Below are 22,146 nucleotides of genomic sequence, written 5' to 3'. Positions count from 1 at the left end.
AATAGACTTCAAAACAAAGAAAGTAACAAGACATAAAGAAGGACACTACATAATGATAAAGGGCTCAGTCCAACAAGAGGATATAACCATTCTAAATATATATGCACCCAATACAGGAACACCAGCATATGTGAAGCAAATACTAACAGAACTAAAGAGGGAAATAGACTGCAATGCATTCATTCTTGGAGACTTCAACACACCACTAACCCCGAAGGATAGATCCAACGGGCAGAAAATAAGTAAGGACACACAGGCACTGAACAACACACTAGAACAGATGGACCTAATAGACATCTATAGAACTCTACATCCAAAAGCAACAGGATATACATTCTTCTCAAGTGCACATGGAACATTCTCCAGTATAGACCACATACTAGCTCACAAAAAGAGCCTCAGTAAACTCCAAAATATTGAAATTCTACCAACCAATTTTTCAGACCACAAAGGTATAAAAGTAGAAAGAAATTCTACAAAGAAAACAAAAAGGCTCACAAACACATGGAGGCTTAACAACATGCTACTAAATAATCAATGGATCAATGAACAAATCAAAATAGAGATCAAGGAATATATAGAAACAAATGACAACAACAACACTAAGCCCCAACTTCTGTGGGACGCAGCGAAACCAGTCTTAAGAGGAAAGTATACAGCAATCCAGGCACACTTGAAGAAGGAAGAACAATCCCAAATGAATAGTCTAACATCACAATTATCAAAACTGGAAAAAGAAGAACAAATGAGGCCTAAAGTCAGCAGAAGGAGGGACATAATAAAGATCAGAGATGAAATAAACAAAATTGAGAAGAATAAAACAATAGCAAAAATCAACGAAACCAAGAGCTGGTTCTTTGAGAGAATAAACAAAATAGATAAGCCTCTAGCCCAACTTATTAAGAGAAAAGGAGAATCAACACAAATCAACATAATCAGAAATGAGAATGGAAAAATCACTACAGACTCCACAGAAATACAAAGGATTATTAAAGACTACTATGAAAACCTATATGCCAACAAGCTGGAAAACCTAGAAGAAATGGAAAACTTCCTAGAAAAATACAACCTCCCAAGACTGACCAAGGAAGAAACACAAAAGTTAAACAAAGCAATTACGAGCAAAGAAATTGACACGGTAATCAAAAAACTACCAAAGAACAAAACCCCGGGGCCGGACGGATTTACCTCGGAATTTAATCAGATACACAGAGAAGACATAATACCCATTCTCCTTAAAGTGTTCCAAAAAATAGAAGAAGAGGGAATACTTCCAAACTCATTCTATGAAGCCAACATCACCCTAATACCAAAACCAGGAAAAGACCCCACCAAAAAAGAAAACTACAGACCAATATCCCTGATGAATGTAGATGCAAAAATACTCAATAAAATATTAGCAAACAGAATTCAACAGTATATCAAAAGGATCATACACCATGAACAAGTGGGGTTCATCCAAGGGATGCACGCATGGTACAACATTCGAAAATCCATCAACATCATCCACCACATCAACAAAAAGAAAGACAAAAACCACATGATCATCTCCATAGATGCTGAAAAAGCATTTGACAAAATTCAACATCCATTCATGATAAAAACTCTTAGCAAAATGGGAATAGAGGGCAAGTACCTCAACATAATAAAGGCCATATATGATAAACCCATAGCCAGCATTATACTGAACACCGAGAAGCTGAAAGCATTTCCTCTGAGATCGGGAACCAGACAGGGATGCCCACTCTCCCCACTGTTATTTAACACAGTACTGGAGGGCCTAGCAACGGCAATCAGACAAAACAAAGAAATACAAGGAATCCAGATTGGTAAAGAAGAAGTTAAACTGTCACTATTTGCAGATGATATGATACTGTACATAAAAAACCCTAAAGACTCCACTCCAAAACTACTAGAACTGATATCGAAATACAGCAAAGTTGCAGGATACAAAATTAACACACAGAAATCTGTAGCTTTCCTATACACTAACAATGAATCAATAGGAAGAGAAATCAGGAAAACAATTCCATTCACCATTGCATCAAAAAGAATAAAATACCTAGGAATAAACCTTACCAAAGAAGTGAAAGACTTATACTCTGAAAACTACAAGTCACTCTTAAGAGAAATTAAAGGGGACACTAATAAATGGAAACTCATCCCATGCTCATGGCTAGGAAGAATTAAGATCGTCAAAATGGCCATCCTGCCCAAAGCAATATACAGATTTGATGCAATCCCTCTCAAATTACCAGCAACATTCTTCAATGAATTGGAACAAATAATTCAAAAATTCATATGGAAACACCAAAGACCCCGAATAGCCAAAGCAATCCTGAGAAAGAAGAATAAAGTAGGGGGGATCTCACTACCCAACTTCAAGCTCTACTACAAAGCCATAGTAATCAAGACAATTTGGTACTGGCACAAGAACAGAACCACAGACCTGTGGAACAGATTAGAGACTCCAGAAATTAACCCAAACATATATGGTCAATTAATATTTGATAAAGGAGCCATGGACATACAATGGCGAAATGACAGTCTCTTCAACAGATGGTGCTGTCTAAACTGGACAGACAGATGTAGGAGAATGAAACTGGACCATTGTCTAACCCCATATTCAAAGGTAAACTCAAAATGGATCAAAGACCTGAATGTAAGTCATGAAACCATTAAACTCTTGGGAAAAAACATAGGCAAAAACCTCTTAGACGTAAACATGAGTGACCTCTTCTTGAACATATCTCCCCGGGCAAGGAAAACAATAGCAAAAATGAGCAAGTAGAACTACATTAAGCTGAAAAGCTTCTGTACAGCGAAAGACACCATCAATAGAACAAAAAGGAACCCTACAGTATGGGAGAATATATTTGAAAATGACAGATCCAATAAAACCTTGACGTCCAAAATATATAAAGAGCTCACATGCCTCAACAAACAAAAAACAAATAATCCAATTAAAAAATGGGCAGAGGAGCTGAACAGTTGTCCAAAAAAGAAATACAGATGGCCAACAGACACATGAAAAGATGCTCCACATCGTTAATTATCAGAGAAATGCAAATTAAAACTACAATGAGATATCATCTCACACCAGTAAGGATGGCTATCACCCAAAAGACAAACAACAACAAATGTTGGTGAGGCTGTGGAGAAAGGGGAACCCTCCTACACTGCTGGTGGGAATGTAAATTAGTTCAACCATTGTGGAGAGCAGTATGGAGGTTCATCAAAATGCTCAGAACAGACCTACCATTTGACCCAGGAATTCCACTCCTAGGAATTTACCCTAAGAACACAGCAATCAAGTTTGAGAAAGACAGATGCACCCCTATGTTTATCGCAGCACTATTTACAATAGCCAAGAATTGGAAGCAACCTAAATGTCCATCGGTAGATGAATGGATAAAGAAGATGTGGTACATATACACAATGGAATACTACTCAGCCATAAGAAGTGGAAAAATCCAACCATTTGCAGCAACATGGATGGAGCTGGAGAGTATTATGCTCAGTGAAATAAGCCAAGCGGAGAAAGAGAAATACCAAATGATTTCACTCATCTGAGGAGTATAGGAACAAAGGAAAAACTGAAGGAACAAAACAGCAGCAGAATTACAGAACCCAAAAATGGACTAACAGTTACCAAAGGGAAAGAACCAGGGGAGGATGGGTGGGCAGGGAGGGAAAAGAGGGGGGGGGAGAAGAAGGGGGATATTAAGATTAGCACGCATGGGGGGGAGGGAGAAAGGGGAGGGTGGGCTGCACAACACAGAGAGGACAAGTAGTGACTCTACAACATTTTGCTAAGCTGATGGACAGTAACCATAATGTGGTTGTTAGGGGGGACCTGATATAGGGGAGAGCATAGTAAACATAGTATTCTTCATGTAAGTGTAGATTAAAAATTTAAAAAAAAAAGAAAAAAGAAAGAAAGAAAGAAAGAAAAGGGGGATTACTCCTTGATAGGATAAAACTATTGGTAAATCAAAGATCAACACATGCTTTAAATATCCTTAATGTTGATCACTTTAAGGGTGTCAGATGATCAGCTATGGAGATACTCTTTTCTGATACTATTCCTTTCTCTTAATAAAAAAAAAAAAGCAGTTACTGTGTGCTGACCTCCAATGAGTTCTGCACAGTGGTATAGAGGACATGTCATAGTGTGGGCAAAGGGTCTGTTTGTTTCTATGCAGAAGATCAAGGCCTAGCTTGGATACCCAGAAAATGAACTAAGATACGATATGAGGAGGAGCTTCCGGCATCAGCACTCTCTGGAGGACTTGTGCCGGGGGATGATCATCCAAAAGCCTCCACAGGGATCTGGGCGATGATGCGGTTGTGGCTGCATCCAACCCACCGTTTCCTGGACTTGCCATTGGAATAAGGAGGGAGATGTCTAGGCTGGCATGTGCATACAGTGAGACAATGAATTTGACCAGATCTGTACTGTTGGAACTCAACCAGGAGTTGGGAGGGGTGCAATTTGTAGCACTCCAAAATCTTATGACTATAGACTATCTACGGTTAAAAGAACATATGGGATGTGAACAGATCCCAGAAATGGGTTGCTTTAATTTGTCTGATTTCTCTCAGACTGTTCAAGTACAGTTGGACAATATCCATCATATCATAGACAAATTTTCACAAATGCCTAGGGTGCCTAAATGGTTTTCTTGGCTTCACTGGAGATGGATGGTAATTATAGATTTGCTTTGTTTATGTCACCATACTCCTATTATGTTAATATGTGTGTGCAAATTAGTTAGTAGTTTAAAACCTATACATACTTAAGGTACTCTACAAGAAGATATGTCAAAAAAATAATCAATCCTCCCATGTTTCCTTCCATATACTACCTCCATAGCTTTTCTTCTTTCTTCCTAATTACAACCCTTAAATAGAATTCGTGCCTCATATCGAATTTACCAAGTATCATAATTCCTCCAGGTGGGAAAGATACCTTGAGAGAAGTGCTGGGCATACAAGCCACAGGGCATAAATCTGCAAAGAAGTAAAAAGCTAACCTTTTCAAACAATATGGCTTCTCTCTCACTTACCAACTTTACATTTCCCTGTATGGCCCCGGAAGATGACTAGTTAGCCAGAGACGGGTAAGATTCCTCAAGGGAGGAACAACCTAAGACAGGCACAGTCGCAGGGTCCATCAGGTGAGAATTTGGGGATCAACAGAGGTGAGGCTCAGAACCTCACCCCCCCTGCTTTGAGAGAAATCTTCTGCATCCGTGGATGTTTTGCTGCCCTTGTCTAGCCTGGATTAATACTTAGTCCATAGGCACACACCTGATCATCTGATCATCTACATTTGCCCTCTTACAGCACCAAATTATGTTTTCTACCTTTATCTTGCATCTACCTACCACTTCAGCATTTTATTAATAATAAAATTAATAATAATAATAAAGGGAGAAATGTGGGATCAACATAAAAATCAAGTACAAAAATAAAACGAATATTCATATTTGACCTAATTGTTTATAGGTCATAATGCGTGATCAAAACCAAAAGTTTCTGTGATGAATGCCCTTGTACTGTTCACCATGTAAGAATTTATTCACTATGTAAGAATTCGTTCACCATGTAAGAACTTGTTCGTTATGTTTCAGAAGATTGGAGACTGACGAGAATTAGACTTGAGATGGATTAATGATTGTACATTGAGCATTGACCCCCCTATACTGAATTTTATTGTTATTAACCACCTTTTGATCAATAAATATGAGAGATGCCCTCTCAAAAAAAAAATGGGCAGAGGAACTGAACAAACAGTTCTCCAAAGAAGATATTCAGATGGCAAACAGACACATGAAAAGATGCTCCACATCACTAGTCATAAGAGAAATGCAAATTTAAAAAACAATGAGATATTACCTCACACCAGTAAGGATTGCCACCATCCAAAAGACAAACAACAACAAATGTTGGCGAGGTTTTGGAGAAAGGGGAACCCTCCTACACTGCTGGTGGGAATGTAAATTAGTTAAACCATTGTGGAAAGCAGTATTGAGGTTCTTCAAAAAGCTCAAAATAGAAATACTATTTGACCCAGGAATGCCTCTACTAGGAATTTACCCTAAGAATACAGCAGCCCAGTTTGAAAAAGACAGATGCACCACTATGTTTATTGCTGCACTATTTACAATAGCCAAGAAATGGAAGCAACCTAAGTGTCCATTAGCAGATGAATGGATAAAGAAGATGTGGTTCATATACACAATGGAATATTATTCAGCCATAAGAAGAAAACAAATCTTACCACTTGCAACAACATGGATGGAGCTAGAGGGTATTATGCTCAGTGAAATAAGCCAGGCAGAGAGAGACAAGTACTAAATGATTTCACTCGTATGTGGAGTATAAGATCAAATAAAAAACGGAGGGAACAAAAGAGCAGCAGAATCACAGACCCCAAGAATCGACTAACAGTTACCAAAGGGAAAGGGACTGGGGAGGATGGGTGGGAAGGGAGGAATAACAGGTGGGGGGAAGAAAGCAGGCATTATGATTAGCATGTATAATGTAGCAGAGGCACAGGGAGGGCTGTGTAACACAGTGAAGACAAGTAGTGACTCTACAGCTTCTTAGGGGCTGATTATAAGTTAAGGCTTCATTGGGATCAGTGATAATTGTAGTGCCCTATCATTTTGTGGGCAGAATGAGATAAAGATGTGACAAAAGGGGGAATAGTGGGGCCTGGCTGAGCCTCAAGTTTAAGGCAGGCCCTGTGAAAAGTCAGTTCTCATTGTTTTTTCTGATGAGAACATAGATATGTTTATAAAGGAAGCAAATACCTCCCTCATGTGCCTTGAGTTAAAGTTTTGAAGACACAAGTTTCCCTACTTTCTTGGGCGTTTCAGAGGCTCATAAGCACTGTCCAACACCACGCCTCTGAGCAGACCCTAACCCAGGTCCCCATGCATGGAAGACGGGCTTATCTTTGACTCAGTTGGTGAGCTCAGGGACAGAGGGTACGAGCTCAGGAAGGTGTGGTGTTTGCCAGTTGCTGCTTTTGTAATGCTCCTTTTCTACATATGTAGTATTTATAGCAAAATCTGGACCTTCCCTGAAGTCACTAGTGCAGGGCTCCTTAGGACGTGCATTATCCAGCCCCATCACATCAGGACATCAGCTACCTGCTGTCTCCCTGAGTGGCAAACATCCAAAAACTACTGGCATTTCTTTGACATGCAATTGTCCCTTCTTTCATTCACTAATAACTAAATAATTATCTTGGGCTCAAAACTTGTGCTATCCTGCTGTCTCATTAGGTCTATAATAGAAATAAGCAGGTAAGAAAGGAAAGGAACATATGGACAGTTTGGAGGGCTACATTTGAGCCAAGATGGCTCTCTCATATTAACTTTTATACTTGTTCAACTTTCAAGGTATTGAAGATTTCTTAACATCCCTCCTTGGTCCTCTCACCTCCATGGAGCCACAAGCCTCTGTCTCTCTCTGTCTCTCTCTGTCTGTCATGTAAGGTGGACCTTATATTTTGCAGATAAATACACAAACATATGTATGCACACATAAATATACACATCCCTGTGTAAACATGCTTCTGGAAAGATGAAAAGCAGATGAAAACACTCAGGGCTAATCTTTGGGTGGTATGTCTTGGTATAATGAAGTTTTCTCCTCCCCGTTCACTGTGGCATAACATACAGAGCAGAATGAGCCCTTGTGACACAAGGTGTCAAGGGAAAAACTCCTGAAAGCCAAACATCTGTGAATAAAGGAATGAGGTCCATGAAATTCAGAAAAGTAATGCACACCTGCTCAAAACCACGGGACACTTGATTTAGGACTGGCACAGAAATGTTCACGCTGATAATGAGTGCAAGAAAGAAGCAAAACATATCAGTTGCAAGTTCTCATTACTCAACCCTCCTCTCTGGCATCTCCCTCATATCCCTGTGCACACCCAGCACTCACTTCTGAGACTACTGGATGTTCATCCCAGACTGGGTGGAGAAAGTCTGCAGAATTTCCTGCTGCTCGCATGGTGTGGGTGCTGCATGGAGCTGCAACAGGGTGTGGGTGCTGCTCTGAGTCTTGATGCTCCTGGCATCCCTCACCAGCAGCTCATCATTCACATGCACAGACTGCAGGATAAATGGGCCCTCAGACAACCAAACAGACAAATAAGCACACATCTCCAACAACGATCCTGCTCCCGCTGCCACTGAGCAGCCAGATTCCCTCCATATCCCTGCTGTGCCTGACCCCCCAGATGCCTTAACTGGTACCTCTACCCTTCCCACAGTGCCCATCTTTGGGGAGACTGTCTGCCAGCTGCTCTAGATTTGTACACTACCTGCAACCCAGGGACGATTCTACACCTGTATTTATGCTCTACAACAGCCCAAGGGAGTGGACAGTCTAGTCCCCACTTTCCAGGGAAGATACTGAGTCACAGATGGGTCATGCAACTTAACCAAAGTCCCTCTCCTAGTGAGTGTCAGAGTCAGGAAGAGGAGTGAGTGTTCTGACTCTGGAGCCCACGTGCTTAACCACTCATGAGGCCACACGGCTCCTTGGATCTATCTGTTGGCTTTCCACGAGGACTACCCCACCACATTCCCACACCCCTGAGCCCATGCTGGGGTGGGTGCCCCCATGCTCCTACCCACAACAGAGCACTCACCTGGAACCACTGGCAGGGGTAGTGATGAAGGCCCGGGTGAAGGCACGTACAGAGCCCTGAAATGTTCCTTCCACTTCAAAGGCAACAAACAACAAAATCCCTTAGAGGCCCACAGGCTTCCCACGCTCTCACAGAGTTCCCCAGTCAGGGTCTGACTTGATATTCCTGCTGAATGGGACTAACCACTTCACAAGTTCATTTGATTCACTTTTCACAGCTGCCCAAGAGTTGAGTACACTAAGCCCAGTTGTGCAAATGAGAAAACTGAGGGGTTAGGTACTGGACCTAATGTCACAGACTGAAGACCTAGGACGAGAGCCAACAAACTCCAGAGCTTCTGTCCCCGATGCCTGCACTGTGGGGGCCTGGCAGCTATGGATGCGGGTCAGACAAGGATGGTTCGGGGCAGAGTGAAGGCAGAGAACATAGGAAGGACAGGGAAGGGGACAAGGAAGCTGGGAGAGCTCTGAAGGGAGCCTGGTAAGTGGGAGGGGGCATGGGGCATCCGCAGAAGTGCTCCTGCATGCACACACTCACCTTCCTTGAAGACCCCATTGACAGAGAAGCAGAGCATGGTCTCCTGAAATGGAAGTGCCTGGGTGCTCAGCATCACCTAAACCTCCCACCCACCTGAGGCTCCCTGGGCTGGCCCCATGGAGGGGGCAGGCACTCACCATATGGAGCCACGTGTCCACCACGAAGGAGCTGAGGTCATGCTGAGTTCTGGGTAACATTCACAGGGAGCACAGAACGTCACGTTGTGTGTGCTTCAGCAGCTGAACCCTCAGACCTGTGGGGGAGTAGAAGCAAGCCAAGATTGAGGGCAGCCACACCCTGGGCCCATGACTGGCCTGTCCCACCCCCTGGCCAAGCCAGTCTTGCCCACCACCCATGCACAGGGGTCCTTGAGCTCCTTTATATTCCTGCTGTCCTTGGCATACTCGCACGAGGCGCTTCTAGGAGAAAAAAGAGGAAGAGGGTTGGTGCTCTGGCCAGATGGGTGTTCCCAGGAGCTGGCCTCCTATGCTGGGGAGCCTCTCATCCCAGGAGCAGAGTATGAGCTGAGGTACTCATAGGGTTGGGGCCACGGAGCTGAGGGGAATGGCCAGGGAGAAGCAGGCCTTAATGTGGTAAGCTCCCAGGAGACCTTGTCAGTCTCTACAGTCACAGATCATGTAATACCTTTGGGGGAGCAAGAAGGACAGTCTGTCTCTCTGTGGTATGGACCCCGCATGGGATGTTAAGGATGCAGGGAGCAGTCCTGAGCTTGGGAGGCCCCTCCCATCCCTGCCCACCCCAGCCTCCTGGTCCCAGGGGTACTTACTGCTGCAGGAATGGCAGGACTAGACTCTCCAGCACGTCAGATCCAAAGACACTTCCCTGGAATGAAAACCATCCCCAGAACTACAGCTGGATTCCCTCCTAAACCTAATCTAAACCAAGCACTAACCTTGAACCATAATACTGACCATAACTGTATCCTCATTGCACTCCATACACTAGCCCTAACTGTAAGCTTAACACAACATGTACCACTACACCAAGCCCTCAACGTCTCTTACATGGGACCGTAAAGCTAACTCTAAATAGAACCCTAATGCTCCACCTGAATCCTAAGCCTCATTCTAATCCTAAACCAAAATTCAAGCTAAGCCTTACTCTACACCTAACCTTTACCCTAACCCAACCCAAAACTCTCCTCAACACTCACACCAAAGCATCCACGTAATCCTTAAACTAACCTAACCCTCATCCTAAAGCTGAAACCTAACTCTAATCATTGCTGCACATGCACCCAAAATATAGCCATCAACCTAACTCTCAGCCTAAGCATAGTCACTCAGGCTAAGCACTCACCCTCCCCATCAACCAAACCCAACGTGACCCTAAACCTCATGCCAATCCAAAGGCTAACTTTGTACGCTGATCCTAAATCTGACTGGACTCATATCCTCACCCTGCATCTAATCCTAGACCTAGTGCTAATCCTAACACTATTCCTATCGCCTAACCCTCACTCTCAAACTCACTCGCATGGAACCATAAACTTAAACATAAATAGTACCCTTACTCACACTCTAAAACCCATACTTAACTCTAACACTTACCCTGAATTCATCTGAAGCCTATCCCAACAACTCACCCTAACCCTGATCATTTTCCTACCTCTACTTCCCCATCCACACATCCTCTCCTTATGGAACCCTGAAACTAAACCTAACACAAACGCCAAGAATAAAGCTGAACCCAAACTCTAACCATAACCATATCCTCACCCTACACTTATCCTTCAACTTAACCCTAATCCTAACATAGCCACATACCCTAGCACCTCCCCCTCACCTTCAACCACACCTGATGCAATCCTAAACTTCAACATCACCCAAATACCAACTGCGAATCATCATCCTAAATCAAACCCTAACCATATCCAACCTTACAACTATAGCTGGACCTAACCATAACACAAACCCTGTGCCTGTCCCATAACCCACACGCACAAACTCACAAACACACACGTAATCCCAATCCTTAGTTGAAGCCTGTCACCCTAAACCCGATACTTAGCCCACACCACAACCCTAAATACACCCTAAGCAGAACCCAACACCTAACCCTAAGCCAAACCCAAAATGTACCCCTTCCTCTAAACCCCCATTAACACCCTCACCTTCACCCACACCAAACCATAACACTAATCCTAAATCATAGCCTAACCCTAAAAATAGTCTAAAACTGACTCTAACCATATGTATTTCCTCACCGTATACTTCATCTTAACCCTGACCCTAACCCTAAGCCTAAGCACTAATCCTAACACCTCATCTTCAAATTCACCCATACAACACATCAGCCTAACCCTAAATGTAATGCAAACACTGACATTGAACCTTAATCCTAACTCTTATTGTAACCGTATCCTCACAGTGCTACTTACACTAGAGCGACCCTAAGCCTAAACTGACACCTAACCCTACCCCTCTCCATCAACCTCACTTACATGGAATGTAAGCCTAAACCTAAATCGAACCCTAACCCTCAGCCTGAATCCTAAACCTCACTCCATCCCAAAACCGAACTTCAAGCTCAGCCTTACCTTACACCTAATCCTAACCCTAACCCCATGACTACCCAAAACTCTCAACACCTTTAGCTTCCCCCACACCAAAGCATCAGTGTAAGCCTAAAACTTAACATAACCCTAACTCTAATGTTGAAAGCTAAACTCTAATCATACCCACACCCACATCCAAAACGTAACCATCAACCTAACCCTAACTATAACCCCAGTCACTAATCCTAAGTACTCACCCTCCCCTTCAACCAAACCTAACATAACCCTAAATGTGATGCAGACCCAAGGCTGCTACTTAGGAAATATTTCCATTCATTACCTTAGAGAGCCATCAGATTAGTCCAGGACATGATTCATTTTTATTCTTTCTTCATTCTCCCCTAGAGGTAATCATTAGCCAACACTGGAAGATGAATATTTCTGTGCATTGTTTGATCCCTTTACTCCAGATCACAGCTTCATTCAGCAAAATAAAATATTTTTTGCATGTTTTCAGTACACACACACCCCCCCACACACACACATACAAACACACCCAAACACACAGAGTAGGTGTCCTCAGGCCTCCAACTGGCTAATTTAACACTGTGTGCACACATATATTCAAAGGTAGAGATACCTGGTTTATTATAAGTAATATGTGTATATATAGACAGTGCGCATGTACACACTGACACAAACCCAAATGTGATCCTTACCCTTAACTGAGAATTGTGAGCAGTCACATGAAACCCACGTGTCGTGAGCATACCTTCTATGTGCATGTGTAGAGAATTGAATGGGAGGAGTTACACAAATAATAGATGTTGGTCACAGAGATGGTAGTATAGCATGGAGAATTTAGTCAATGGTTCTGTAACAGCTTCCTACATTGATAGATAGTAACCGAACCAGAGGGGGTGAAGTTTTCATAGCATGGGTAACGGTTGAACCCCTGTGTTGTACAGTGGAAGCCAACATAAGTTTGTCTGTCAACCATACTTCAATAAGAAGAAAAACCATAAGGATCTGAACTAGCATATATTTATAGGAAACCTCTAGCTGCTACTTTTCATATTGAACATGTGAATTTATAACACCACTGTGTCCACTTGAGCTCTTTGTTGGCGTCCAGGGGAAGCCTGTCACTGAACTGGTACGTGGCGTTTGGCCTTAATGGCTGCTAGCTGTTGAATGAATGGCTGGGTGGCTGGAAGTATGCAGGAACTGTGGAACGTTTGCTGGGAGTTGAGAGATTTTGCCGCACCAGGGCAGAGCTCTTTCTGCAGGTGAGTGAAGCCGTGGTGTCGGGTAGCTGAGGCTTGTCGGCAAAGCCACGGGTCCCGCCCGGCCCCAGGGAGTGTGGGTCCTGCTCTGGGGCTGTCCAGGAACTTCGTTGCTACTAAAGGCAGGGGTGCAGGAGCTAAAACAGCTTACGCCTCTCTGAGCCCAGCTTCCGCCTTGGCGAAATGGGGACGGGAATGCTTCACCCACAGCATCGCTGGGGAGATACAGGGATATCAGTGAGCAGCCCACAGCCCTGTGCTCACGGCAGGATAATGAATGCCTGCATGAAGTCAGGCCACTTGGCAGTTTCTAAATAGTGCATAGTCGAGGAAAGCCGAAGAGAAAGGCCCTAAGGAGAAGACCCTTGTAACACGTGGTGGTCACGATCAGTACCAAGTAGTATCGGTGTCACGGTCACTAGCCCAGTGCCTAGCATGGTGGAGGCACATAGTTAGTCCAGTTAAGTGTAGTGATGGCTGGATCTGTCTCTACCTGTGCAGCTCTTCATGCCAGTGGCTGAGCTCATATCAAGTGTCTGAAGAAGTGGATTCTGAGGATCTGTGTCCTGGTGGCAGCTGAAGCTTCTACTCCAGGTTCAAGGACAGCAGGGAGGTCATGTCTTTGGTGCGATGTGATGCCTGACACTCTAGTGAGTTCATAGATATGAAAAGAGCATGTTGTGGAATAGATCCTGTGAGGTTCACAAACTGGCCTAAAAGTAAGGGACCCCTGGGTCTCATCCTGGGAGAAGAGGTTTAGCAGGAGAAATTCATCTTTTCGGCAGCTACGTAATGTGTGCTAGCCCTTGAGGCCCATGTTAGATGCCTTTGTCTGAATGTGGTGAATGATCTAGATTGAGGAAGGATCTTGATATTTAAAATGCAGGTTCAACAAATTTACATATCTTTTTCTGACTGTATAAATCAATATATTGATGTTGCAATATCCATGAAGCAGTGATGATTTCTATTTGAACAAATGTAGTGTGGGCCAACTTGATGAGACATAGTATGGATCTGTTAATATAACAGGAACATTTTAGTCAGAATTTTTCTCCAGAGTCATTTAACTCCATCAGACTTAACAAATAACAAATCTGTTTCAAATGCTTTACTGAGGTATATGATTGACACCAAATATCCTGCACATATTTCAAGTATTTACTTTAGTAAGTTGTGACATATGTACACATTGTAAAACCAACGTTACAGTCGAGGTAATGAACATATCCATTACCCCAGGAAGCCTTTTCCTGCCCCCTTTGTCATCTTCCCATTTACCTGTGTCCAGCCTCCCTGTCTCTCTGACCTGTGCCTGTTTCCAGGAAACCAAGGAACTTCTGTGACAGTAGATTAAATTTTTTTGCCCATAATTTCCCAGCCTGAAAGCTGAGGCTCACTTTCATCAAATTAAGAAAGAATCGCCATGTGGACTTTGTAGTTATGTCAAAGGGGTTAAATGCTATTATGTCAATGAAAAGATAAGTCAGGGTCAAGTTAGGCACACAATTAATAAGAATGTGAAAAATAATGTTGTCTCATCAGGGGTTAATGGAAACTTTTGCTTTCTTCCTTATTTTATTTTTCACTCTTTTCCAAATTCATTTAAATATTTCAAAATATGTTTAAGTAGGAGTATTTCACAATGCAGATTATTTATTTAAAAGCTTTCCGATTTGTGATTCTACCTGTGGAAGGTTCAGCTGGTCTCTGCCATGCAAAACCGTATCTGCCAAAAACCATAGACTGTCATTACAGTTGAAGAAGAAGCGTCAGTCCATAGCCTCCACAGTTTCTCTGAAGTACATGCCCCCATTGCTGTCTGTGGATCAACCCTGTATTTCCACTGCTGAACTGATCTGTGTTCTGGGCATCCTCCTCAGAAGTGGAAGAGGTGAAACTCAGGCAAATCTTCAGATAAGACATTTTGAAAATTTCAGTCTTTGGTTCATTGTGTGAAGCTACAGCCCATGAAAAATTTTGAGCTCACAGTCTTTGGTTCCCTTTTCCATGAAAAGTGTATCCGGAGATGGTCACAATGAAGTGGTGGAGTTACTAGTTGCCTAAGGGTAATCAAACCAGTAGGGTGTGTCTGAGAATTCGCACAGAAGTGGCTCTTTAAGCCACATTGGAGCCTAAGGAGGCATTGGCCGGTCTAGGTGGAAAGGCGGGGGACTAGCCAGTTAGTTATGTAACTGGAAGGAAATACCTCATAACCTGGCTCATCCTTTGGGAAGTCCAGTGTAGAAATCCCTAACCCAGCCGTTTGGCATCCTGGGAGAAACTTTGTGAAATCTGACAGATCAACTGTAGAAGTTCCTGAATCCTTTCTGCCCCCCTTTGCTTGCACATCAGGCCTACAGTATCCACCAGCCCTCTAAGAGGAGTGTGATATTGCTATGAGAGATGAAGAAAATTGTTAGGTAAAGTAATCTGAGCATGATCTGATTTTACATGTTCTCTCATATGTAAATGTTCATGTTTTTTTGCAATGCAAAATGACGTTTAATAGATTCTTTCCTTTTCCCAAATAGTAATTTTCACTGAATGAAATTCAGAAGTTGAGTTTCTGTGCCATCTGGTGACCACATCGAGAATGGCAGCTTGGACATCACCTACAGAATCCTTGGAAGGAGGGAGGGAGCCAAGTCCCCACCAGAGGGAAATTTCTGGAATATTTTATGGCAGATGAAGCATTATGAGTGATTCAGAGCCCGTGTACATGAAGTGTAGTGGCAAGAACTTTTCTTCAGCCCCTCCCTCCCAACTATGACAAGAAGCCTGTATCTGTGTGATTGAGACACAAATGATGTGAAAGAAAATGCATAGGTACAGATAAATACAGTCAAGCCACATACATACATCTTTTTTTGGTAATAAAATTCCCAGCCGGTTATATACCACACTATTATAAAATTTTACATCGGTTATTTTTGTGACTTCAAATTAAATTTTTTATTTCAACAACTAATGCAGTGCAGGAACATGTATTGATTAGACAAACTATTTTTGTATGTCTTTTTTATTATGTTACATAGCAAGATGTACAACGTTGGTAATTTATTTTTTAGCCCCCAGATGTATTTCTCTGTGTGCAGTACTATATAAGAAGGTTTGCATGAACATATATGGTCTCCCAAATTTTCCTCACCATATGTATAGACTGTTCTTCATACGTTGTATATATGTTGATGTACACAAGTATATGTAACTATATGTATGTGCATGCCTACATAATTGTTTTCACATGTGTTTATTCTTGATTATGTTTGTGAGTATAGCTCTTATTTGAATTATTTCAGTAGGCTCTGAATGGCACTCTTTTACTCATCAGATTTATTTATATGATTGAATGTTAAACATTTGCCTATTAAATGTGTTTCATGTATTTTTCCAATAATTTGGCCTTCCTTAGAGGTGACATTTTTGTATGGGATGGATAAGGTTGTTTTTTCCCTTAACGTCCCTTTAATTTATCTAATTAGCTTTATAGGAGAGTTAAAAGCTTTTCTTTGGTCACATATCTAGTTTCTAATGCCTCTGGTTACTGTGCCATGCTCTTAGGATACTCAAACCACCCTTTCCACCATGTGTCGGTCTTGAAGATGATGGTGGAAACAAAATCCCATCCCTTAGGCCCTGAGGCCTGCATGTAGGGCCACGTGGATCCCCACGTGTCCTGGAGATGATGGAGTGGGGGGGCACATACAGAAGCAGAAGAAAAGTAACCTCCATAGAGGGAAGGAAATGATCATTTACAGAATTACTTTAGCAAGAGGCACCCTGCATGCTATCTCCTATAGGCAAACGAGTATCCAATTAGTGTTCTGAATATTCGCAGATGTAGGATTATATCTTATGTCTAAAGGATTTTTTCCTTTATGCCCTGAAGGTTTCAATGCTTTGAATCTGGAATTCCCAGTGAACTAGTATTTGATGCAACCCTATGTGTTACTCATTTTTTTTCTGTCGTAGCTGTGTGATATTTAAGTAAGGAAATTTAATGGAAACTAAAGCAGTTTCTGTACTGTCAGAAAGAAAAAAAACCCACTAGTGCAGAAAGCTGGGAGTAAATATTGCAAGCAATATTACAAAATTTGTGCTATTGTGCAGGAAAATAAAGGAACTTTATCAATCATCAGAGAAAGGGACCAAACATTACAAACAAATAGTTCACCTAGAAAGCAAAAAGCTGCTCCAGCAAACATCTGGAATCATGCCAAAACACATCAACTGAAGAAATTGAACTCTGCTGAAGACACGGTAAGTGAAAAGATCAATTTCAGAAAATCATGTGATTGCAAAATTTAGGAAGACTATAAAAGTACGTAACTGCACAAATATTTCAAGGTTGGTATACATGTGATCTAAAGAGAAGCATGTCTGGAAAACGTACAACCATCTATTTACAATGATTATCCTGGAAATCTATGAGTCATAGCAAAGGGATTATACAGATGGAAGTACAAAATGATTTCATTTTTAAGTGTATATTTTTCCCTCTTTTTTATTTATTTTTAATTTTTTATAAAGGTATTATTGATATACACTCTTATGAAGGTTTCACATGAAAAAACAATGTGGTTACAGCATTTACCCATATTATCAAGTCCCCACCCATACTCCAATGCAGTCACTGTCCATCAGTGCAGCAAGATGCCACAGATCCACTATTTGCCTTCTCTGCACTACACTGTTCTCCCCGTGATCCCCCACACCATGTGTACTAAAAATAATACCCCTCAATCCCCATCTCCCTCCCTCTCCACCTGCCCTCCCACACTCCTCCCCTTTGGTAACCACTAGCCCCTTCTTGGAGTCTGTGAGTCTGCTGCTGTTTTCTTCCTTCAGTTTTGCTTCGTTGTTATGCTCCATAAATGAGGGAAATCATTTGGCACTTGTCTTTCTCTGCCTGGCTTATTTCACTGAGCATAATGTCTTCCAGCTCCATCCATGTTGTTGCAAATGGTAGGATTTGTTTCTTTCTTATGGCTGAATAGCATTCCATTGTGTATATGTACCATGTCTTCTTTATCCATTCATCTACTGATGGATTCATAGGTTGCTTCCATATCTTGACAACTATAAATAGTGTTGCAGTAAATTTAGGGGTGCATATGTCTTTTTGAGTTTGAGAAGTTGTATTCTTTGGGTAAATTAATTCCAGGGTCAAATGGTATTTCTATTTTTAGTTTTTTGAAGAACCTCCATATTGCTTTCCACAATGGTTGAACTAGCCTACATTCACACCAGCACTGTAAGAGGGTTCCCCTTTCTCCGCATCCTCACCAGCATTTGTTGTTCTTAGTCTTTTTGATGCTGGCCATCCTTAGCGGTATGAGGTAATATCTCATTGTGGTTTTAATTTGCATTTGCCTGATGATTAGTGATGTGGAGCATCTTTTCATATATCTGTTGGCCACCTGAACTTTTTTGGAGAACTGTCTGTTCAGATCCTCTGCCCAATTTTTAATTGTGTTATTTGCTTTCTGGGTGTTGAGGCGTGTGAGTTCTTTATATATTTTGGATGTTAACCCCTTGTCAGATATGTCATTTACAAATATATTCTCCCATACTGTAGGATGCCTTTTTGTTCTGTGGATGGTGTCCTTTGCCATACAGAAACTTTTTAGTTTGATGTAGTCCCATGTGTTCATTTTTGCTTTTGTTTTCCTTGCTCGAGGAGATGTGTTCAGGAAGAAGTTGCTCATGCTTATATTCAGGAGATTTTTGCCTATGTTGTTTAAGTGTATATTTTTAATGCTTAATATTTTGTGATTAGGCAAATTTGTTGAGAGAAACACTTTGAAATAATAGCCAATTGACAAAAACTGTGCACATGTACTTACCATGCCCTAAAAAGTTCACATGATACTGTTCAATCAAAAATAGCAAATCTCAATTCTTGACGTGACAGTTTATCTGGGTATGTGTGTACATTTCTGTCTAACACTTCCTTTACCCCACATGTTCACTATCATGTGCAGGTGTTTCTTCCCTTCTCTCAGGGGTTAGACTTCCTCCCTAAGTGCCTAGAGGTCCAGGAAGTGATTGTAGACAGGAAGTGGAAAATTCCAGACGGTAGTGAAAAATTCCACAAAGTTCTGACTGATGCACTGGAGCCCAGGTTGCTCCTGCCTCCTTCCCTTTCCCTTGAAAAGCCCTCTGGTCTGAGATTCTTCAGAGCTACAATTCTGGTTCGGACCAATGGGGGGCATTTTCTACATGAAGTACATATTCTTTTTAAAGGGAAAGGTCTTGATTTGTTTTCTCTGCTCTCATTATGGTGACCCACCAAAGGCTATTTGCTGTTTTCTTTTTATTTTTCTGGGTCTGGTTGTTGATTTTTGTTTTGTTTTGTTTTTCTCTCTCCAGAATGGGTTGGAGTTAATGCCAGCCATGTGACTGTTTTCAGACCATTCTGTTACTTTCCCCTAACTTAAGAAAACCCCACATATTGCAGCAATACTTTAGTAAAGCTATGCATTGAGAGGTAACCCTCATTCCATGCAGCTCAATTACCATCTCTTATATGCCATGTAGCCCCTGAATAATTCCTTACAAGCTTCATCACCTCAGTAAGCCTCAGCAACCTTGGAAAACTGATGATTGTGCTATCAGAGTTCCTTTGTGGGAAATAGGCGAAAGAGCAGATGCAATGCAGCAAGTCCATAAACGGGCCTACACCTGGCACTCAGAGTTCTCTGGGTTTGCGGAATGAAGGAGCACAGTGTAATGAAACCTTCCCAGAGCCTGGCCAACAGAGTTCCTGCATGTGTAGCCTCGAGCAACTGTGTCCAAGGCCTCCTGACTCAACTTGGCCTCCTCTGCAGAGGTGGTTCAATTGGAAACAGTTCCCTGGGTGTCAGGCTTGTAGCAAACTCAGGGATCAGTACTTACAGGAAGTAAAGTCTCTGGCCCCCAGGACTCTCTGCTCTGTGCTCCTCGGGACACAACTTCCTGTAAGGACTCCATTTTGTTCGTGTGACCCTGACAAAGAGCTTAGTACTGGCTCTCTCCTCCCTTGGCAGCCCTCCTGGATTCTCTCCAATCTGCCAGTTCCAGAGCCCACAGATTGTCTTCGCAAGAAGCCTGTGAGGATGTTGGTGGCAGGTCACTCACTGCCTTCCAGCCACACCATGGGTGCGTTGGTTAGCATGAGGCCTTGGCTGAGATCCCCATGGGGCTGGAGGAATTCTGGGTCCCCTCTCCCAGCCCAACCCACAGGACACCCAGCCCACCCCTGTTTAGAGTGGGGTGGCAAGGGATTAGGCTGACCTCATCCACTGCTTGAGGAAATGGGTCAAGCAGGCCCTGATACACTGATCCTGGTTCCACATGGACAACATCTCCTCCTCCTATGCAGGTGGTCATGGCTGAGGTGGAATTTTGTACCTGGTTGAGGGGGAAGGCCTGAGTCAGGAGGCCATTGCACGTCCAGGGTCTGGAGATTGAGGACGGTTCCCTAGGTGGAGGGATTCAGAATGCTGGTGTAAATAAATGTTCTTTGGAGTCATGCTGCAGGAGGGCGAGGGGCAGAGAACCCACCAGTACCCTTGAACCTCACATTAGCTATTCAGGGTAGCTTGTGTTTACCCCATAAAACATTCTTGAGGCTTGCTGTATGGTCTAGCCTATGCCATAACCTGGAATGTTGCATGTGTAGTTACTATGTGCATTGGTCTATTTCAACTAAGTAAACTGGATAATCTAGTTAATTCATATTTTGAAATCTTCTCCATCTAGCTGAATTTTATCTGCCACTTTGTATGTCACCAAGGGAGGCATGTTAAAATTTCCCACTCTGACAATGAATTTGTCCGTTTCTCCATTTACTTCTGTCAGTCTTTGCTGTGCAAATTTTGACTATGTTAGGACATGCAAGGAAATTAGGACTTTGCATTGATAGCTTCTTATTGCTTTGAATCTTTTTACCTGAACCAAATCTCCCTCTTTTCTCTAGTAACATTTTTTTTCTTAAAGGGTACCTTTCCATTTACTAATATGCTTATACCAGCTTTCGGTAAGTTAGTGTGTAAATGATACATCTTGCCATTATTTTTTTATTTTCCAGTTTTGTAGATCACTGAATTTTGCATGTGTCTCTTTTAAGGACCATTTGATGTAATGTTGCTGTTGTGGTTGTTTATCTTTTTTTTAATTTTATCATTAATCTACAATTACATGAGGAACATTATGCTTACTAGACTCCCCCCATCACCAAGTCCCCTCCCATATACCCCATCACAGTAACTGTCCATCAGTGTAGTAAGATGTTGGAGAATCACTACTTGTCTTGTCTGTGTTACACAGCCCTCCCTGTGCCCCCCCTTACATTATACATGCTAATCGTAATGCTCCCTTTCTTTTCCCACCTTCTTATTCCTCCCTTCCCACCCATCCTCCCCAGTCCCTTTCCCTTTGGTAACTGTTAGTCGATTCTTGGGGTCTGTGATTCTCCTGCACTTTGTTCCCTCAGTTTTTTCTTTGTTTTTATACTCCACATATGAGTGGAATCATTTGGTATTTGTCTTTCTCTGCATGGCTTATTTCACTGAGCATAATACCCTCTAGCTCCATCCATGTTGTTGCAAATGGTAGGATTTGTTTTCTTCTTATGGCTGAATAATATTCCATTGTGTATATGTACCACATTTTCTTTATCCATTCATCTACTGATGACACTTAGGTTGCTTCCATTTCTTGGCTATTGAAAATAGTGCTCTGAGAAACATAGCGGTTCATCTGTCTTTTTCAAACTTGGCTGCTGCATTCTTAGGGTAAATTCCTAGAAGTGGAATTCCTGGGTCAAATGGTATTTCTATTTTGAGCATTTTGAGGAACCTCCATACTGCTTTCCACAATGGTTGAACTAGTTTACAGTCCCATGAGCAGTGTAGGGGGTTCCCGTTTCTCCACAACCTTGCCAACATTTGTTGTTGTTTGTCTTTTTGATGGTGGCAATCCTTACTGGTGTGAGGTTGATATCTCATTGTGGTTTTAATTTGCAGATCTCTGATGACTAGTGATGTGGAGCATCTTTTCGTGTGTCTGTTGGCCATCTGAATTTCTTCTTTGGAGAACTGTCTGTTCATCTCCTCTGCCCATTTTTTAATAGGATTATTTGC

The 22,146-nt window shown here is 42.2% G+C and overlaps 1 long non-coding RNA gene across 1 annotated transcript; it reads right to left on the bottom strand.

Annotated features, from left to right (window-relative positions):
• Positions 1–8,036: 8,036 nt before the first annotated feature.
• Positions 8,037–9,878, bottom strand: LOC118970560 (uncharacterized). Its single transcript, XR_005058619.2, has 4 exons — positions 9,352–9,878; positions 9,215–9,257; positions 8,678–8,750; positions 8,037–8,135 (listed from the first exon to the last, which is right to left on the bottom strand). It is a non-coding gene; the product is annotated as an uncharacterized lncRNA (long non-coding RNA).
• Between the last annotated feature and the right edge of the window lie 12,268 nt (positions 9,879–22,146).

The sequence above is a fragment of the Manis javanica genome, chromosome X (assembly GCF_040802235.1).
Source record: "Manis javanica isolate MJ-LG chromosome X, MJ_LKY, whole genome shotgun sequence".
Classification (NCBI taxonomy): Eukaryota; Metazoa; Chordata; class Mammalia; order Pholidota; family Manidae; genus Manis; species Manis javanica.
This window is presented reverse-complemented; position numbering and strand designations above follow the sequence as displayed.